This window comes from Lepus europaeus, chromosome 2, assembly GCF_033115175.1.
Source record: "Lepus europaeus isolate LE1 chromosome 2, mLepTim1.pri, whole genome shotgun sequence".
NCBI classification, from domain to species: Eukaryota; Metazoa; Chordata; class Mammalia; order Lagomorpha; family Leporidae; genus Lepus; species Lepus europaeus.
Window position 1 is genome coordinate 83,269,246 of NC_084828.1, and position 20,598 is coordinate 83,289,843.

The following is a 20,598-nucleotide window of genomic DNA, read 5'->3' on the forward strand; positions in this document are numbered from 1 at the left end:
AAATAGCATTTCTAGTTTTGACCTCCTTTGTCATCTTTTTTTGGATATTTAATGAATAAGCACTTTATTTTTAAGTCAGTTTTGTAGTTCTGTATATAGTCTTTTTGTTGTTGTTTAAGGTTAAAAAAAAAAGGATACTGTTTTTATGACATTATTTTCCAATATTTACACTGCTTCCAGTTTGTTTTTCTTAAAGCATTGTGTTAGGTTCTTTAGGATGCCAAAACAGAGAAACAGGTTACCTCAAATGTGGGTGGTGGTGGGGCCTCAGAGTGTGTGTGTGTGTGTGTGTGTGTCCAACAATTTATTTAGCTAGAACTTTTGGAAAATGATACGTGTTTGGAATTTGGAAAGATATATTGTCACTCTAGAGATTTCACAATATGAGTTTAAGGATTCTAGCCAGATTTTCTATTTATGTAAAGCTACACTTTGATGATTGATAATGATAGCAGAGATAAAGAAATTAAGGTGAAATGAACAACACCTACTTGTATTACCCTCCAAACTTATAAAATGTGCAACTAGAAGGTAGTTGAATGTAGGGTTTGGTAGGCTGTGAGAGAATGAAATGACAGGAACTAAGTATCCTCTTCTAGATTGTCCTAGTCAGTTAGAGGATGGGAGGCGTTAGCTGTTGAGCTGTTTTTCTTGCGCCTTAAAGAGTTTCCTTCTAGAATCACTTTCCTAATGAACCATATCTTTTAGAGAGTTCTTTTAGTAGGTGTCTGTTGGTAGCATCTGTTTTTGTTTGATCTTATCTTTACTCTCTGTTCCTCTGATAATTTCACCAGGTGTATAGTTCTAAGTTCGGTTATTTTCTTTCAGTACTTTGAAAATATTGTTACATTGTCAATTGGTAACCCATTGTTGCTCTTGAGAAATCAGCTATCCATTTAGTAGCTGTTTCTTTGCAGGGAATTTCTTTTCTTTCTGATATCTGCGTTTTACTTTGATGTATTTGAAGTATCTTTTTTTAAAAAAAAAATATGTATTTATCTCAAAGAGTTACAGAGAGAGGGAGGCCAAAGCTAGAAGCCAAGAACTTTATCTTGGTCTCCCCACATGCGTAGCAGGGGACCAAGTATTTGGGCCATTTTTCGCTGCTTTTCCCAAGCCCTTATGAGGGAGCTGGATCATAAGTGAGCAGCTCAGACATGAACTGGCACCCATATGAGATGCTGATGTCACAGGCAGCAGCTTTACCCACAGTGCCCTAACGCTGGCCCCTGAAATATTGTTTACTTATTCTGCTTGGCATTCAGTCTGCTTGCTGAATCTGAAGGTTCTTGTATTTTTTTAAAAAAAGATTTATTTATTTTGAGAGTTACAGGGGGCTCTTGAAAGTTACAGAGTTACAGGGGGGAGGAAGACAGAGGGAACTTTCATTCACTGACTCATTCCCCAGATGGCTGCAACAGCCAGGACTGGGCCAGGCCAAAGTCAAGAAATTCATTCAGGTCTCCCACGTGGGTGTCAGGGACCCAGACACTTGGGCCATCTTCTGCTGCTTTTCTTAGGCCAGCAGCAGGGGATTGAAAGTGGAGGAGCTGGGACATAAACTGGCACCTATATGGGATGCTGGTATTTCAGGCAGTAGCTTTACCCACTATGCCACATCACTGGCCCCAAAGAAGATTCTTGTCATTAATCAATTCTGGAAGATTCTTAGCCATTACTTCATCATATACTGCCTTTTTTGTTTTCTCTTTCTCCTGAAATCCTCATTAGGGTTATGGTACATCTTTACAGCTTGTCTGCATGTCTCTTAAATTGGATTTCTTCCATAAAACTCTACAAGTCTCCGAGCTGCTCTCAATAGTTTCTACTTTACAATGAATACGCTCTTCAGTTGTGTGTAATCTGCTATTAAATGCAAACATTGGCTCTAGTATAAATTCTTTGTTTCTAGTCTGTTTGGTTCCTTTTCAAAGCTGCCTGGTCATTTAAAAAAATAGTATCTTGTTTCTTGGTCCTATTTTCTAGTTCCTGTCTTATTTTCTTTAACATTTACATGAACTTCTCTTTTGTAACCAGTAATAGCAACATCTGAAGTCCTTATGGTTTTCTTTATTCCTTATAGTCTCTATTGACTCATTTATGGTGGTTTGTTTCTTTGGGTGTATTGTACTCACATTTTGGGGGTTCATGTTTTGCTTTGGAAATCCTGCTTATCTGTGGAATCCTTTGAGACTGGAGTTGAGGACACACCTGTGCAGTGAGTATTTGTATTTGTTTCTTCCAGACCCTCAAGCACTAGTAGCCTGGGACCACTTTCTTGACTTGAGGTTACCTGGACAGTGCAGGTACTATAGCTTTGAACTTTCAAACCTTGGTGAGGGAGTATTTGTGGTTATTAATTCTAGAGAGGCATTTTTCTCTTTCCCAAGTCTTTCTGCCTAGTCCAGGCTAAAATAGACAAATGTTCTGTGTGTTTCCAGTCTGCTCCTGGAGGGTATGCCTTTCAGTTTCCAGCCCCATGCAGGATCATAGTACCAGCTTCTTACACAGGTCCAACACCTTGTCTTGGGGCTTCTGTGTCTTGTGCAGCCATTAAAACCCTGGAGACTTTTAAGATGAACAAATTCCTTTAACCTCAGCTGCTTACCCACTCTGGTTTCTTGTTCCTTCGGTGGGTTAAGTGTGGAATTTGGATTACTACCAGAGGCACTCTCTTCTTTCATGCAAGCTTGGTTACACATTTGAAGGGATGTCTTATTTTAGCTAGTGTTCCTACGTGTTTAATAATGGGAGCATTTTTTAAGATTTATTTATTGATTTGAAAGAGTTACAGAGAGAGAGAGACAGAGAGGCATCTTCCACCTGCTGGTTTACTCCAAATGACTCAGTGGCTGAGGCTGGGATGAGCCAGGCCAAACCCAGGAGCCAGGAGCTTCTTCCGGGTCTCTCACATGGGTGCAGGGGCCCAAGGACTTGGGCCATTTTCCCACTGCTTTCCCAGGCACGTTAGCAGGGAATTGGGTCGGAAGTGAAGCAGCTGGGACTTGAACCAGTGCCCGTATGGGATGCTGGTGCTACAGGCCATGGCTTTAACTAGATGTGCCACAACTCCAGCCCCAATGTTGGGAGCATTTTTGAGGTGATCACTAACGTGCCACATTGCTCCTTGATTCCTTTTCTCCTGTAACCTCTGTATCAGTTGAGTTTTATGCTCTACATATGAAAATAAGCACAATCTGTCTCCCTCTCTCCATTTCTTCTATTTTTTAAAAATTTATTTTATCAGAGAGCAAGTGAGTTGGAGGGGAGACTGTGATCTCCCATCCTCAATTGTGTTTGGCTGGGCTGGGCAGAGTCTGAGTCTGGGCCTCCCACGTGAGTGGCAGGGGCCCAGTTCCTTGAACTATCACCTGTTTCCTCCCAGGGTTAGCATTAACAGGAAGCTGGAATTGGAAGCAGAGCTGGAACTCAAACCCAGCACCCTGATATGGGATGTGAGTACCCTTACTTGCATCTTGAGCACTGTGCCAAATGCCCACCTCCTGACCTCACTTCATGTCTACTGCTATCTAGTGTCTGTTGTCATTATTGCCTCCCAAGTTCTGTATTTCTGTACTTCATTCTCTATGTAGCACTCTAGTTATTTTCGAGTATAGACCAGATAACTCCAATTTCTTGCTTAAAACCCTTTAATGCAGACTTGTCTAGCTTGGTATTCAAGATCCTTCATGACCTGAATCTTGTCTATCACAGTGTTTTCTTATACTCTGCTCTTCTTGCACTAAGTTCCAGCTCCACAGGCCTTCCTCACTGACCATAGTGGCACCATTTGTATCACCTCCTCCCTGTGATGCTTTCACTGGGGTGTTTCTCAAGGATGTCGCTTTCTGTTTGTAGCTTGAATGTCCTCTCCTTAAAGAGGCAGCCGCTGGCTGCCTATCCAAAGTAATCTCATAGCAACATCACTACTTTTGCGTTTCTGTTTTTCTAAACTGCACAAAGGCAGAGTGAATCATGTTCACCCTGTATCCCTGATGCCTAACAGTATGCAACACTCAATATATAGTTAAATATTTTTAGAACAGTGAACACACCGATGAACTCCTGTATGGATAAAATACAGAGGTCTTGACTTGCCAGAGGTGGAACTAAATTTAGTGACAAAATACAGTTTGTAGGTAAAGAAGAAGAAATAGATGAAAACAAATGGCCTGGAGCACATTTGTGTGTCATCATTCGTCCGTCAGCATCTTCCCTTGGCAAAACCGGATCGGAGGCGATGCTGAACTCACTGAGGGACTGGCTGGCCCCCTCGATACAAAGACCACCCTATAAAAGCAGTGTCCGTCATTAAACTACAACTCCCAGTAGTCCCCGCGCGAGCGCTCCCAATGAAGGGCGCGGCTCCTCTCGGCCCCGAGGATCCGCAGAAGGGGCGGGGCGGGGCGGCTGCTGGCCCCGCCCCTCCCCGCTCCCCGCCGTCTCCCTCCCCCAGGGTTGTGGCCACGCGCAGCGGCGGCGGTTGTTCCGCTTCCCCTCCGGCCGGGGCCGTCGCCATTGCCGAAGGCTCCCTCCCCTCCCCTCCCCGGCGCCCGCAGGGCTCCGCTGCCGCTTGGCCTAGCGGTAGTAGCGGCTGCGCTCCCGCGGGGCTCCTCTTCCCGCCCCGCTCGCCCGTCCCTCCCCTCCGCTCCGCGCGCCGCGCGCCTGCCCGGGGCGGCTCCGCAGCCCGCCGGGAGCTCGGACGGAGGCGCCTCGCCGGGGCGGGGACCTTTCCTCGCCTGGGGTAAGTGTGCGGACAGGCCCGGGGCGCGAGCCGCCGCTCTCCTTCCTCTTTCCATGTCCGCGGCCTGGCCGGCGGGAGCGGCCCGGGACTGCAGAGCTGCCTGCCTGCTTGAGCTGGGCCGGGGCAGCCGCCACCTGCGAGCCGGGAGCCGCAGCTCCTGGGGCGGTGGCTCATTGTCTGCTCCCTAGGGGTGTTTTCTTCTCCGGCTGTAGCCCGAAATGGGAAGCGTGCGGGGCTGGGGAAGCCTGGCCGCTCCCGGAGCCTCCCTGCCCCGAGCGTGGCGCACCCCGGGCTCTGCCCTCTCGCCTTGCAGCCGCCGCCTCCGCTCGCTTTCGCGCTGGACCAGACGTCTCGGGGCAGGTCCCTCGGCTTTTCCTGCCTTGGTGGCTCTCAGCCCCTTCGGTCGCGGCTCGGTGGCCCAGGAGTGTGGTCTCGAGCCCCCTCACTCTCCGCTCCGGTCCGCGCCCGCTTTCCCGCACCCCACGTTTCCCGGGGCGTCGCGGGCCCCTGCCGACGACCGGGACTCTCAGACCTTGTGAGAGTTGTTTGATCTCCGGCCAGGACGTGAGCGTTTGCGTCTCCTCAGGTGAAGCGAAGAGCGGCTCTTCACCATGTTTGGCTTTCTTTGAAACGCGCGCACGCACGCGCTGCCGCGAATTGCTCGGCGAACGCAAACCTTTTGACTAATTCTTGAAAGATAAAGTCATCCCGGGGCTGGAGCGCGCCAAGTAGTTGCCATTGTCAGCTGGCGCGAGCTCGCACCCGTCCCTGAACCTGGAGCGGCCGGGCCGTGGGGGGAGGGGGCACACGTCCTCCCCCTCAGGGAATGCACAATTCCGTCCGCGGAACTTCAGTTCTTGATGGACGAGCCGCGGTTACTGTGTCTTCCAACCTTTGTCGAGACCGTCAAAACGGCCAAGCCTAAAATTAGACCGGGACGAGCTGTGTTTTGGATCAAGGTTGCGCACGTCACGTTTTTTCGCCTGCTGTGTGTGACTCTTCCGCTCTCAGAAGCAGGCAGGATATTGAGACGGACACGAATCTGTTCGGGGGGTTGTGCGGCCGTAGGGGTTGTCCAGGAGAGCACCGGCAAAGGAGGCTCGATCGGGCTGCAGGCAGTGGGTAGTGATTTCTGAAGCAAGTTAAAACTCGTCGGCTCTGCCAGGTCTGTGGCATTTGTAACACGCCAGCGCTCCCTTATAGGGCTGTGTGTGTGTGTGTCGGTGCAGAAAGGGAACGCCTTTCCCAGCTTCTGTAGGGGATACTGATCGAAGCGCTTTCACTTTTTCACCCTCAGCTTTTGGACCTTCCCAGTCATCAATTTCGCTAAGAACGCCCGCGTTTGTATTTACATTTTGGAAACTGAGCTTCGTGTTTCTGACCTGTAATGTATGTAGGTCTTAGACTGATGTTCAGATTTTTGGGAAAGAGGTTGACCTCGTTTCAGCACATTTGTGTTTCCATTAACGAGTCCATTGTTAGCTCTCTGTTCAGCAGGCTCTGAAAAATATGGCTTAATACTCGGCCACAGTGCTGTCACCTTTTGGTAGTATCAGTTGGCCTTAACTTAGTGGAATGTCTTGTCGGCCGGATGGATTAAGGTGTAGAAAGGTTCCAGCATGAAACTCGGTCAGTTAATGTCAGCCTCTTTGCCAGTTCTCTCTATAAGCAGAGTTCCTGGATTATTTCACTTCCCCTAGGGCCTTGGGGTCCTGGTTTACCATCATTCAGAGCCATGCTTGAGGACTTTGTGACATTTAATACTAAGCCTGCAAACCCAAATTCGTAAAGTAACAGTGAGTATGTAGTTGGAGTTCCTCTTCTAAACAAATGAGCCGGGTTCTCCGATCTGATCTCTGAGATAGACAGGTTTCCAAGTAGACCTGGTTCACCATAGTTTGTGTTTCTTTTCAATTACACTTTTTGGAGGAGTGAATTTAGAAATTGTTCACGTAGCTAAGGGTGAACTTGCAGTTATATGTTTTTAAAACAGTGAGTACTTGTTTAAGTAGCCAGGGATAAAATAAGTAGGTACTGTTAAATTCCTCTCTAATCTGCCATTATTTGTTATTATAGTAATATTCAAGTATAACATTTCTTGCTGAAATTTTTTTTAAGATTTATTTATTTATTTGAAAGAGTTACAAGGCAGGGGTAGGGGAGAAAGAGAGAGTGCTCTGAAAGACATTCCATCTGCTGGTTTACTCCCCAGTTGGTCGCAGCTGCCAGGGCTGGGTCAGGCCAAAGCCAGGAGCTTCACTGGGGTCTCCTACATGGGTGCAGGGGCCCAGGTACTTGAGCCATCTTCCACTGCTTTCCCAGGCACTTTGGCAGGGAGCTAAATCTGAAGTGGAGCAGCTGGGACTTGTGTAGGTGCTATGGGATGCTGGCACTGCAGATGGCGGCTTAACCCAGTGCTTTTGATTAAAACTTGAAACTGGGCAATGTTCAGGACTTTAAGTCTTTAGAGTTTTGATGAATTTGTTCTCAAAACCCCTTCCAGAGTTAACTATCTACTGTATTATTTGTGAAATTAGAAATAAGCTTCTGTTGGATGTCATATTGTTTTCACAATGATTTTGAAATCATTAGCGCTGTGGCTTAGCAGGTTAAGCCTCTGTCTGCAGTGTCGGCATCCCATATGGGCTCCGGCTCCAGTCCCAGCTACTCCTCATCCAATCCAGCTCCCTCCCTGCTGATGGCCTGGGACAGCTCCTGGCTCCTGGCTCCTGGCTCCTGGCTGCTAGCTCCTGATCGGCCCAGCTCTGACCATCTCGGCCATTTGGAGAGTAAACCGGCAGATGGAAGATCTCTGTCTCTCCCTCTCTGTCTATAAATAACTCTGCCTCTCAAATAAATAGATAAATCTTTAAAATAAAAAATCTAGTCATTATTTTTCATAGCAATACATATACTGATACCTCATCTTTTTTAACAGTGGTAATGGAGTGTATTATAAGGTATTTGTTTAATTATTCTTGGTCATTTATGGTATTTTCAACTTTGACAGTTAAAACTATAGCCTTGATGAATTTCTTTATATCTTTGTGTACATGAGTATGTATATAAATATTTCCCTAAAAAGGATTTCTAAATGTGCATTTTAAGTTTTGGTAGATGCTAAATTGCCTTCCAAAAAGCCTGTACCAATCTTTATTTCCTTGTTGAGTTGTAGGAACTTTTTACACATAATAGATATTAATCTTTTGCCTTCTGTATAAAGATCTTTCCTGTTTCACCTTTACAGAAAACATTCTTGCATGTTTTCTTGTACTTTGAGTAACTGCTGTGTTTTGATGTTAATCTTTCTGGAATATTTTGTGGGAGAAGTATAACAGTTAAAATATAGTTTTGCTATAAAAGTTTTGCTATATAGTTAGGCTTAAAACATTTCAGAAGTTTGAGAGTGGTGTGGATTGAGAGAGGAAATCTTACAATGGTTTTATTGTAACTCGTATTTGGAAAGGAGGGGATGCCCCTCTTTGACTCCTAGTTCTTGTCAGCCACCTAATTTATTCTCATCTTTTCAAATCCCAGCTCTGTGTGTGTGTGTGTGTGTGTCTAGTTCTTATTTATTTATTTGAGAGATAGAATGAGAGCTCCCTTCTGCTAGTTCACGCCCCAAATACCCTTATTGGCTGGTATTGGTTGGGCCCAACCCAGGTCTCCCATGTGAGTGACAGGAATCCAATTACTTGAGCCCTCTCTGCTGCCCACTCCCTAGTCTGCCTTAGCAGGAAGCTGGAGTCAGGAGCCAGGGCGGGGGGTGGGACCCAGGCCCTCTGATAGGGAATGCAGATGTCTTAACTGCTAGGCCAAATACCTACCCCCATATCTCAACCTTTGGGTGTAGCTTTCTAAAGGAATCTTTCCTTTTTAAAATTTTTTTTTTAAGATTTATTTATTGAAAGAGTTACAGAGAGAGGAGAGAGAGGTCTTCGATCCGCTGGTTCACTCCCCAACTGGCTGCAACGGTCAGAGCTGCGCTGATCTGAAGCCAGGAGCCAGGAGCCTCTTCCAGGTCTCTCACGTGGGTGCAGGGGCCCAAAGACTTGGGCCATCTTCTACTGCTTTCCCAAGCCATAGCAGAGAGCTGGATCGGAAGTGGAGCCAGCTTGGTCTCGAACCGGCACCCATATGGATGCTGGCGCTTCAGGCCAGGGTGTTAAGCTGCTGAGCCACAGCGCCGGCCCCTGGAATCTTTCCTTTTACTATGACTTAGATCATCTTACTCTATATGCTCTCTCTCTCTTTTTTATTTTAAAGATTTATTTATTTGAAAGTCACAGTTACACAGAGAGAGGAGAGGCAGAGAGAGAGAGAGAATTTGCCATCAGCTCGTTCACTCCCCAATTGGCCGCAACAGCCAGAGCTGCACCGATCTGAAGCCAGGAGCCAGGAGCTTCTTCCGGGTCTCCCAGTCGGGTGCAGGGGCCCAAGGACTTGGTCCTTCTGCTGCTGCTTTCCCAGGCCATAGCAGAGAGCTGGATCACAAGTGGAGCAGCTGGTTCTCCAACTAGCGCCCATATGGGATGCTGGCACTTCAACCCACTGCGCCACAGCGCCGGCCCCACTATATTCTCTTAACATGTCAATCTATATATATATTTTTTTTTTTACTCATCTGGAAAAGAGTTATTTCTCAATTTTTGTAATGTGAAACCAATCAATCAAAGAGGGAGTTGGAAGAATTTAGTAATATTGGTTAAAAGTGAGATACACACACACACACTACAGAGTCATTTCATCTGTCCTTAATGAAGTCTTCCTTAACATCTTTCTGATAAGCTTTTATGTTTGGTAATATTTTTTCATGTGAATAATAGGTTCTCTAAAGATAGGATTTATTTTGTTTTTTTTGCATTTATTTCATAAGAACAAAGTGTGTGTTAATGTATAATCTGTGCTTCAAAGAATTCCTACTCCTGGGGCTTGCATTGTGGCACAGTGGGTTAAGCTTCCACTTGGACGCCTGTATCTCATATCGGAGTGGCAGTTCATGTCCCAGCTACTCTCCTTTGCTAAAGCATCCTGGGAGGCAGCAGATGATAACTCCAGTGCTTAGGCCCCTGCCACCCCCTTGGGTGACCCTGATGGAGTTCCCCACTGCTGACTTCAGCCTAGCCCAGCCTGGCTGTTATGGGCATTTGGGGGAATGAACCAGCAAATGGACAATCTGTCTCTCTAATGCTCTTTCATGTAGATGAAAGTAAACTTTTTTTAAAATCCCACTTTTAATTTTGAGATTATTTAGTAATATAGGCTAATGAGTGAACAGTCTTGTGTTGTAATACACACAAGAACGTAAGAGGTGGGATAAAAGATTGAGACAAAATTTCAGGCATTCTAAAGAGCAAATTGTTAAAGCATAAAAAGTTACATTCACAGATGTAATAGAAGTATTAGCCAGTTGCTTGATAAAGTATCCCTTTTGTAATTCCCAATCTTCTCCATCTTCCTGATTAAATATTTGAAAAGATAAAGTTTTTTTTTAAATGTTATTCCATTATCTCTAACTCTTGTTGGTGTTTTGGGATGTCTCTTGCCAATGCTTTGTCTTCTTTATATGTTGCTTATACATGATTTTTAAAAAGATTTGTTTCTATAGCAATGATGGCTCAGTGAGTCCCTGCCACTCACAGGGGAGATCAGGATGGAGTTGCTGGCTCCTAGCTTTGGCATTTGGTACAGGCATTTGGGAAGTGGACTTTTAAGATTCCAGTAAAAAGAAAAAAGATTTGTTTCTTCATTTCAAAATCAGAGTTAGTGAGGGAGAAACAGAGCTGCCATTCTGCTAGTTTATTCCCCAAATGCCTCTAACAACTGGGGTTGGGCCAGGCTGAAGCCAAGAGCCAGTAGTTTCATCTGGGTCTCCCATTATGGGTGGCAGGGACCCAACCACTTGTGTCATCTTCTGCTGCCTTTTCCAGGCCATTAGCAGGGAACTAGATTGGAAGTGGAGCAGCTGGGACTTGAACTGGCTTCTACATGGGCTGTCCATGTCATAGATGATGACTTTAGCTGCTACGCCAAAACACCAGCCCCCACATTGGTAATTTTTATGAAACAGGAACAAGGCATTCTGAATAATTTGTTACCATATTTTTTAAATTTAACATTAAATCTTGAATGCTTCCTTTGTTCTTCTTAGAAATCTTTTAAATTGATTTTTAACAACTAACATTGTATTTTAGGATTGTGCCTTTACAGTTTCACTGTAAATTATTTCTGATTTTAAAAATATAAATAGCACTATGATTATCTTTGAATAAATCTTTATCTCTGGTTATAACTTTATTATTATTATTCCTTTTAACTTGAAAGGAAGAGAGACAGAGTACTCCCATGGGTTGGTTGACTTCCTAAATATATGCAGAAGTAGGCACCCAAGCACTCAACAGGTGTCCATGAGTGGCAGGGACCTAATTACTTGAGCTATCACTGCAGTGGAGGAACTTGGAATTGGGGAAGCTTGAACTGGGAGGGGGACTGGGAATCTGACCCAGGTACTCTGGTAGTTATGTCTTTTTTTTTTTTTTTTTTTTTTTTAGATTTATTTATTTATTTGAGAGGCAAAGTTACAGAGAGAAGTAGAGACAGAGAGAGAGAGAGAGAGATCTTCCATCTGCTGGTTCACTCGCCAAATGGCCACAATGGCCAGGGCTGGACCAGGCTGAAGCCAGGAGCCAGGAACTTCATCTAGATTGTACATGTGGTGTGGGTGCAGAAGCCCAAGCACTTGGACCATCTTTTGCTGCTCTCCCAGGGGAAAAGTGGAGCAGCCAGGACTTGAGCTGGTGCCCATGTGGGATGCCTGCCGGCACTGCAAGCCACAGCTTTACCAGATACACCACAGCGCCGGCCCCTTAACCCGTGTCTCAACCACTAAATGCTTGCCCCTGCTTTGTGGACTTTAATAACCAGCTTTGAGATTTATTTATTTAAATGATTTACCATTTTCTGAATTGCTGATTTTTACTTTTCTCCTTTATTTGGTTCTCTTGTTGTTTTTTTTTTTTTTTTTGTGATACCTTTTCTAATTTATTGAATTTTTTTTTCTTTTTCTTTTTTTATTTGAGAGAGTTACACAGAGAGAGAAGGAGAGGCAGAGAGAGAGGGAGAGAGAGGTCTTCCATCCACTGGTTCACTCCTCAGTTGGCCACAACGGCTGGAGCTGTGCCCATCCGGAGCCGGGAGCTGGGAGCCTCCTTTGGGTCTCCCATGTGGGTACAGGGGTCCAAGTCTTCTACTGCTTTCCCAGGTCAAAGCAGAGAGCTGGAAGGAAGTGGAGCAGTGGGGACTCAGACCCACACCCATAATGGGATGTCAGCACTGCAGGTGGGCGGCTTTACCAGCCCACTGGCCCCAGCTTTTTTTTTTTTTTTTTTTTCCTTTTAATAAAAGCATTTCATGCTCTTAATTTGCCTCTGAGTACAGCTTTGGCAGTGCTATATAATTTACGTGAATGGTGTTATAGTTAGTACTTTCCAGATAGTTGGTAGTTCTAGTTTTGATTTCATTTTTGACATGAGACAGTTATGACAGTTCTTTTCACATCTATATTTTTTTTCATTGTTTTTTTGTGACTTAAAGCATAATCCATGCTGTAATTGTTTTGTAATAACTTAACAAGAACATTTTCCGTTTGCAGTCTACAGTTTTAAATATACCTGTTAATTAAATTTAGTGATTCATATTATCTTACCTGAATTGTTATTCCTTACTGATAGCTCTCATTAATTATAAGCCTTAGTCCTTATTAATCCTAGTAAGGACAGTATTCCTTATTTTAATTAATTGTAGTCCTCATTAATTTTTCAGTGTTCTTTTCTTTTAAAATATTGTTTTCATTCTATTTGAAAATCAGATAGAGAAGCAGAGGTCTTCTTCTATCCAATGGTTCATTTCCCAAATGCCTGCAATACCCAAGGCTGGGCCAGACCGAGCCAGGAGCTTGGAACTCCACTCAGATCTACCTGGGCTGCAGGGGCCCAAGCACCTGAGCCATGATCTGCTGCTTCCCAGGACACAGTAGCAGGAAGCTGGGTTGGAAGCGAAGCAGGCAGAACTTGAACTTGCACTCTAGCATGGGATGTGGTGTTGCGCGTGGTGTCTTAATTTGCAGTTCCACAGCACCCGTCCCTCTTTTGCCCTGTTTTAAAATTTTACTTTATTTATTTGAAAGGCAAGCAGAGTTGGTTCTGTCTCCAAATGTCAGCAACATCTAGTTTTGCCTAATTTTTAATTAAGTTGTTCTGTTGTTGAGTTTTAAGAGTTCTTTGTATATTTTTGGTAATAGTCCTTTTTTTCACATATTTATTTTACAAGTATTTCTCCTGATATGTGGTTTGGCTCCTCTTTCTCTTACTCTGGTGATTTTTATTCTGTTTTTTTGATGTAGTATTATTTGGTGCATAATGAAGTTTTATACTACTAAAGATCTTCATTATGGATTATACCTTTACCAATAACAATGATTGTCCTACTTAATATTTTTGCATCTTACATTTTACTTGTTTTAAATTCCTGACTGTATTTTATTCCTTTGTAATATGTTATTACTCAACTTTGTTTTCCTTGCCATTTTCCTTTTGTGTCTCTTTTATATTGTATGTAGTTTGTTTTAGTCCAAAATTAATGCTTAAAGAAAGCATTTGTGTTTGTCGTCATAACTAATACTTTGTGATATGTTTCTGTTATTTAATATTTTAAATTGTTCATTTCTGCTGCTTTGTTTTATATTTTTTAAGTTATAGAATATATGTAGCATAAAATTACCAACATAACCATTTTTAAATATGCAGTTCTTTCGCAGTAATTATATGCACACTGTTGTGCATCCATCACCACCATTCATGTCTAGAAATATTTCGCCCTTCCCACCTGAAACTATGTACTTATTAAAAATTTAACTCCTTGTTAGGAGCCCCAGTATACTACCTTCAGTCTACCTTCTGCCTCTTCTAGATATTTCATGAAAATAGAAGCGTGCATTATTTGTGCGTATGGTCTATTTCATGTAGCATGTTCTCAAGATCCATGCATGTTGTAGCATGTATTGGTACTTAATTCTTTCATCTTCTATATATAGATGTAGTTACAGATTTATATACACACATTTTGTTTATCCAGTTATCTGCCTGTGTTTTCTGGTTTTTACTTGGTAAGTTATATTTGATGCCTGCTTTTATCTCAGATATTTGGGATGTAATCCTGTTTTTAATGTATACTAGTTTAAGTAAATTCAAGTCTAAATACACATTGAAAAAAAAGTAAGATTTTATGATTTGTTAATCTTAAAAAGAAAGTTATTTTAGGCCGGCACCGCGGCTCACTAGGTTAATCCTCCGCCTTGCGGCGCCGGCACACCGGGTTCTAGTCCCGGTCAGGGCACCGATCCTGTCCCGGTTGCCCCTCTTGAAGGCCAGCTCTCTGCTGTGGCCCGGGAGTGCAGTGGAGGATGGCCCAAGTGCTTGGGTCCTGCACCCCATGGGAGACCAGGAGAAGCACCTGGCTCCTGCCATCGGATCAGCGCAGTGCGCCGGCCGCAGTGCGCCTACCGCGGCAGCCATTGGAGGGTGAACCAACGGCAAAAGGAAGACCTTTCTCTCTGTCTCTCTCTCACTGTCCACTCTGCCTGTCAAAAAAAAAAAAAATAAAATAAAAAAAAAAAAAAAGAAAGTTATTTTGACTCTCCTTGTACTGAAGAATGTAGCTTTTTCTCTCAACTCGCCCTCACTTATCTCCCTTCCCGCTCTGATGGGTGCCGGGTCCAGCATAAATATTGTTAGTTAGCACATTTTTTTGTACTTCATGTTTTTAACTTCATTTTGTTTCAAGACTTTTATCCTGATAATTACATTCAGCGTTAACACGCATTATTTAAACTGTATTCAATTTCACATTTAAATTGACTTATCCTGTGCCTGAGCTAGCACCCATTTTCACCTAGAATCTGTGGTAGGAGGCCCCTCAGAAAGTCTGTCGACGCTATTTCCTGTCGACCTCCACCTGGCCCCTTGTTCCTATGCCTGAACAGTGGTAAGAATTTTCTTTTTATTGAGGTATTTTGACAGATCATGTCCTGTGCATGTTGACTAATGTTGCCTGAAGCATTAGTTCCTTATGATCTGCATACTTGGTTCTTTTTTCACTTCCCAAAATACCTTTGGTCATTGCTTTTTTCCAGCTGTTCTGTTTTCTTCCTTGAAAACGTTTGTAATTAGGTTGGCTCAGGGACCTTTTCTCTCCTCCGTGTGAGCTGCTCAGTTGTTTGTGTTTTTAATCACTCATTTGACTTTCTTTTTTGCCTCCAATGCTGACTTTGTTTCTACTATTGTAATTTTTTGGTAATTTTAATTTCTGTGCATCCTTAAAAATTTACCATGCTTCCTTTTCTTCTTAAATTACTCTCATTTCGGCCGGCGCCACAGCTCACTTGGCTAATCCTCCCCCTGCGGCGCCGGCACCCCAGGTTGTAGTCCTGGTCAGGGCGCCAGATTCTGTCCCAGTTTCTCCTCTTCCAGTCCAGCTCTCTGCTGTGGCTCGGAAAGGCAGTGGAGGATGCCCAAGTGCTTGGGCCCTGCACCCACATGGGAGACCAGGAGGAGGCGCCTGGCTCTGGATCGGCACAGCTGGCTGGCTGTAGCAGCCATTTGGGCAGGTGAATCATGGAAGGAAGGCCTTTCTCTCTGTCTCTCTCTCTCACTGTCTAACTCTGCCTGTCAAAAAACAAAACAAAACAAAACAAAACAAAACAAAACAAAAAAAACCAAAACTCTCATTTCGTCTTAGATTGATCTGTTTCTGTCTCTGTCTCTCTCTGACTCTGTCTCTCTCTCTCTGTGCCTCTTTCACAGAGTTTGCCAAACAGCATTTGAAGTTAGTTCTGTGTCCTCAAGTAATTTAACTTCTAATACAGGCTCCATGTTTGCGTGTAGGATAACCATCCCTCTTCCCTGTGCTGCTTTGCTTTGTGTTGAATTTTTTCCTGCTAGTACCTGTTATATATATTATCTGATGTGCATTTGTAAACACCGTTTGTGGGTTGTCCTTGCCTGGACGATTGGACTGGGGTCCTGGTAGCATCCTCTTGTCGGGGCATTGCTATGAGGGATAGATGCACCTGGTCTCATGTCCAGTGGCTCATGGAAATGCCTCCGCTGTGGCAGGTCTGGGCTAGGGCAGTGGTTTCTGTTTCTCTCCATGAAACTGAATTCCGAATGGCATGATTTGTGTGCCTTCCTGATCTGTCGCATGTGCTGCTGGTAGGGCTCTTCTTGGGACAGGTCTAGTTCTTTCAAACTTAGATAACCACTTAGGTAATCAGACTTGGCCTTCATCTTACAGTTTTATCTTAGACTGGTAGATTACCATTTTGATAGTAGGGAAATGGTTCTCTCTGATTTTCATCTTTTTTGTGATCAGGTGAGGTAGAACACTTTTCAAATATTTATTGCCTCTCCCATCTCATTTTCCTATTCTGAATGGGGGTCTGGGATTTGTAGCTAGACTTCACAGTGTTTAACTCATTCTTCTTGATACTTTTTCAGTAATCTTTGGCCATTGTGCCTTGCTTATTCTCCCCATTCCCCACCTTACAGGCAGTTTTAAAACAATTTCTGAGCCTTCCCATGTCCTTCATGCTTGGTCATTGTTTCATTTTTTTATTGTAGCAATTGGGTAGTGGCCAAGAGGAAGAAAGAAAAAAAAAATCACATTTGAATTACAAAATCTCACTCCCTGTTTCCTCTGTATACAGAGACCTTCCTTTCTTTCCCTGCCTGGCAAATTCTTTCTCATCCTTCGGAAGCCAGTTCTTACGATTGTCACAGAAACTGGAGAACTGGTTCCTCTATTTTTTTTTTTTTTTTAAGATTTATTTATCTGAAAGCAGAGTTAACAGAGAGGAAGAGGCAGAGAAAGATCTTCCATCTGCTAGTTCACTCCCCAAATGGCTGTAGCGGCTGAAGCTGGGCTGATCTGAAGCCAAGAACTTCTTCTGGGTCTCCCATGCAGGTGCAGGGGCCCAAGGACTTGGGTCATCTTCTACTCCTTTCCCAGGCCGTAGCAGAGAGCTGGATTGGAAGTGGAGCAGCCGGGTTTTGAACTGGCGCCCATAGGGGATGCCAACACTGCAGGCTGCTACACAGCGTTGGCCCCATCCTGGCTCCTCTTTTTTTTTTTTTTTTTTTTAAGGCTCCCCCCACCCCTTTTTAAAAAATATTTATTTATTTTACTTGAAAGAGTTACACAGAGAGAGAAGGAGAGGCAGAGAGAGGTCTTCCATCCGCAGGTTCACTCCCCAGATGGCTGCAATGGCTGGAGCTGTGCTGATCTGAAGCCAGGAGCTTCTTCTCTCCCACAGGGGCCCAAGGGCTTGCAGTGGCCCAAGGGCTTGGGCTATCTTCTACTGCTTTCCCAGGCCACAGCAGAGAGTTGGATAGGAAGTGGAACAGCTGAGACTTGAACCAGCACCCGCATGGGATGCCGGCACTGCAGGTGGCGGCTTTACTCGCTACACCACAGTGCCAGCCCCCTGGCTCCTCTTTACTACTGAATTCCATCGGTCTCTGCAGATTATCTTATTGCAGAGCAGTCATCTCTTAACTATATTCTGCTTATTGTGAGCTTCAAGGTAAGATAAATCTTTAGTATGTGATACATTTTTTGATAAATCTTAAATAAATAGTTGAATGAATATATTAGGAGAGACTTAATTTAAATGTTTTCTCCCCAACTCTTATAATTTTCCTGCTTAGTAACTTCTAGCATGAAAATACCACAAACAGTTGTCTCTGGAAAGTGGAATTATGAATATTTCTTGTTTTTTAGTTTATTCTGATGTGCGGTTTTTATATAGCTGCTCATGTACTACTTTTATTATGGGAATAAAAACACCATGAAAACCAAACCCCTTTGGTCTGGTGATATGGCTAGGTGGCTTAAAAGCCATGGCCTGCAGCACCAGCTTCCTGTATGGGCACTGATTCGAATCCAGGCTCCTCCACTTCGGGTCCAGGGCCCTGCTAATATGCCTGGGATAGCAGCATAAGATGGATCAAGTGCTTGGGCATAGGCACCCACATGGGAGACCCGGAAGGAGCTCCTGGCTCCTAGCTTCAACCTCGCTCAGTCCTGGCTGTTGTGGCCATCTGGGGAGTGAACCAGCAGGTGGAAGATTTGTCTCCCTCTCCTTCTCTGTAACTCTGCCTTTCAAATAAATAAATAATTCTCAAAACAAAACAAAACATCATACCCTTCAAACTTTAGGTATTTCCTGCTGTTGGTTGCCCTCCATCTCCTTCCTGTCTCATCAGCTAGGCTTTACTGACTGGTCCTCTTCTTTAAATCCCGTCCTGGTTGGGAGTGCACTCTGGTAAACACTGAGGGGTACTAGTATTAGAGGTTGTGTACTTAGAGTTTAGACTGGCTGCATGCTGGACAAGGTGGTAAAGGTGTGAGGTTTCTGGATTTTTTTAAATCAACTGTTAGGGTCAAGATAAATGGAGAATTTAATTATCTTGGCTTTCTGGATAGTGACTTTGGAGAAGACAGACTAGTGAGTGCATCTTCAACTTTTTCTGGATTTCTACTAGCGTAATTATGATGCCTTCACAGATAAAGTCTATTCATTCACTGATTTTTTTATTCAACAAATAATTACTCATTTGCTTACTCTGGACTGGTCACAATGTTAGATGCCAGTGATACAGTGGTTAACAAGATACTCACTGGGCCCATGCTTGTAGAGTTGATAATGTAGTTAGAGAAGACCTTTAGAGAGCAAATTCAGTGTAATGAATGTTAAGATAAAAGGGGAGGGCAGGCGCTGTGGCGCAGTGGGTAAAGCCGCCACCTGCAGTGCCAGCATCCCATGTGGGCACCAGTTCAAGTCCCAGCTGTTCCACTTCCGATGCTGCTCCCTGCTAATGGCCTCGGAAAGTACTGGAAGATGGCCCAGGTGCTTGGTCCCCTGTACCTGCATGGGGGACCCAGAAGATGCTCCTGGCTTCCGATTGACCCAACTCCAACCATTGTGGCCATTTGGGGAGTGAACCAGTGGATGGAAGACCTCTCTGCCTCTGCCTCTCTGTAACTCTTTCAAATAAATAAATAAACCTTAAAAAAAAAAAAAGATAAAAGAGGAGGCTGGATGCTTGGTGCAGTGCTTAGAATGTTGCTCAAAATGCCCACATCTCATATACTAGTGCCTGGGTTCAAGTCCAGGCTCTGATTCTTATTTTTCTTTTTTTTTTTTTTTTTTGACAGGCAGAGTGAATAGTGAGTGAGACAGAAAGGTCTTCCTTTTTGCCGTTGGTTCACCCTCCAATGGCCGCCACGGCCAGCGGATCTCGCTGATCCGAAGCCAGGAGCCAGGTGCTTCTCCTGGTCTCCCGTGGGGTGCAGGGCCCAAGCACTTGGGCCATCCTCCACTGCCTTCCCGGGCCATAGCAGAGAGCTGGCCTGAAAGAGGGGCAACCGGGATAGAATCCGGCGCCCCGACCGGGACTAGAACCCGGGATGCCGGCACCACAGGTGGAGGATTAGCCTGGTAAGCCATGGCGCTGAACTGATTCTTATTTTTCTTTAAGGTTTATTCTATTTGAAAGACAGAAGTAGAGAGGGGAGAGGGGAAGAGAGAGAGAGGTCTTCCATCCGCTGGTTCACTCCCCAAATGACCACAATGGCCTGGCCCACTCTGGCTGAAGTCAGAAGTCAAGAGCTTCATCTGTGTCTTCCAAGGGGGTGCAGGGGCCCAAGCACTTGGGCCATCCTCCACTGCTTTCCCAGGCACATTAGCAGGGAGCTGGATGGGAAGTGGAGCAGCCAGAACTCCAACCAGCACCCACAACCTGATGTGCTGCAATGCCAGCCCCATAGGCTCTGCTTCTGACTCCAGCTTCCTTTATTGCACACCTGAGAAGCAGCAGAAGATGGTTCAAGGTGTTGGTTTCCTATCTCCCAGTGGGAGACCCGGATTGGGTTTTAGACTGAATTTAACTTGACCCAGCCCCAGCTATACCCAGTCCCAGCTATTGCCAGCATTTTAGGGAGGGAACCAGTTAAATGGAAGATCTTCTGTCTCTTTTTCTCTGTGTATCTCTGTGCCTTTCAAATAAAATGAAATTTTAAAATAAAATAGCCCCGGTTGCCCCTCTTCCAGGCCAGCTCTCTGCTGTGGCCCGGGAGTGCAGTGGAGGATGGCCCAAGTCCTTGGGCCCTGCACCCGCATGGGAGACCAGGAGAAGCACCTAGCTCCTGGCTTCGGATCAGCGAGATGCGCAGGCCGCAGCGGCCATTGGAGGGTGAACCAACGGCAAGAAGGAAGACCTTTCTCTCTGTCTCTCTCTCTGTCTCTCTCTCTCTCGCTATCCACTCTGCCTGTCAAAATAAATAAATAAATAAATAAATAAATATAAAAATAAAATAAAATAGCGTCTTTAAAAAGAAGGAAATGAACTGGGTGTGTGGTATGAGAGTAAGCCAGTAGCAGGGAAGTTTCCTGAGAAAGTGACATTTAGGCCACTATTTGAAGTGTTAGTAAAGGGAAATGGCAGACCAAAAGTAGAAGTGATCGGCTCTCCCTGGTTTGCCTGAGGCTTTCTGGTTTTTAACACTAAAAGTCCTGTGTCCCAGGATCTCTTGGTCCTCAGTCCTAAGCAAATGGAATGATCACCAAACAGGAAGCCTTCCAGAAAGGTTATGTCCATAGTGAAGGCTTGTGGTAGTTACTAGAGAAACTCAAAGAATGCCAAAATCTAAAGCATAGAGGAAGAAAGGCCGGAAAGAGATGAGGCTGAATGGTTAGACAGGGCCTGATCATGAGGGTTCTATGGGGCTGAATCTTAGAT

At 44.6% G+C, this 20,598-nt stretch overlaps 1 protein-coding gene across 1 annotated transcript in view; it reads left to right on the forward strand.

Moving 5' to 3' along the window:
• Positions 1-4,516: 4,516 nt before the first annotated feature.
• PAK2 (p21 (RAC1) activated kinase 2) overlaps positions 4,517-20,598 on the forward strand; it is a 105,987-nt gene continuing 89,905 nt past the window's right edge. The window contains exon 1 of the mRNA XM_062209612.1: positions 4,517-4,744. The gene's annotated coding sequence lies outside the window, so the exon portion shown is untranslated. The remainder of the gene's footprint in view (positions 4,745-20,598) is intronic.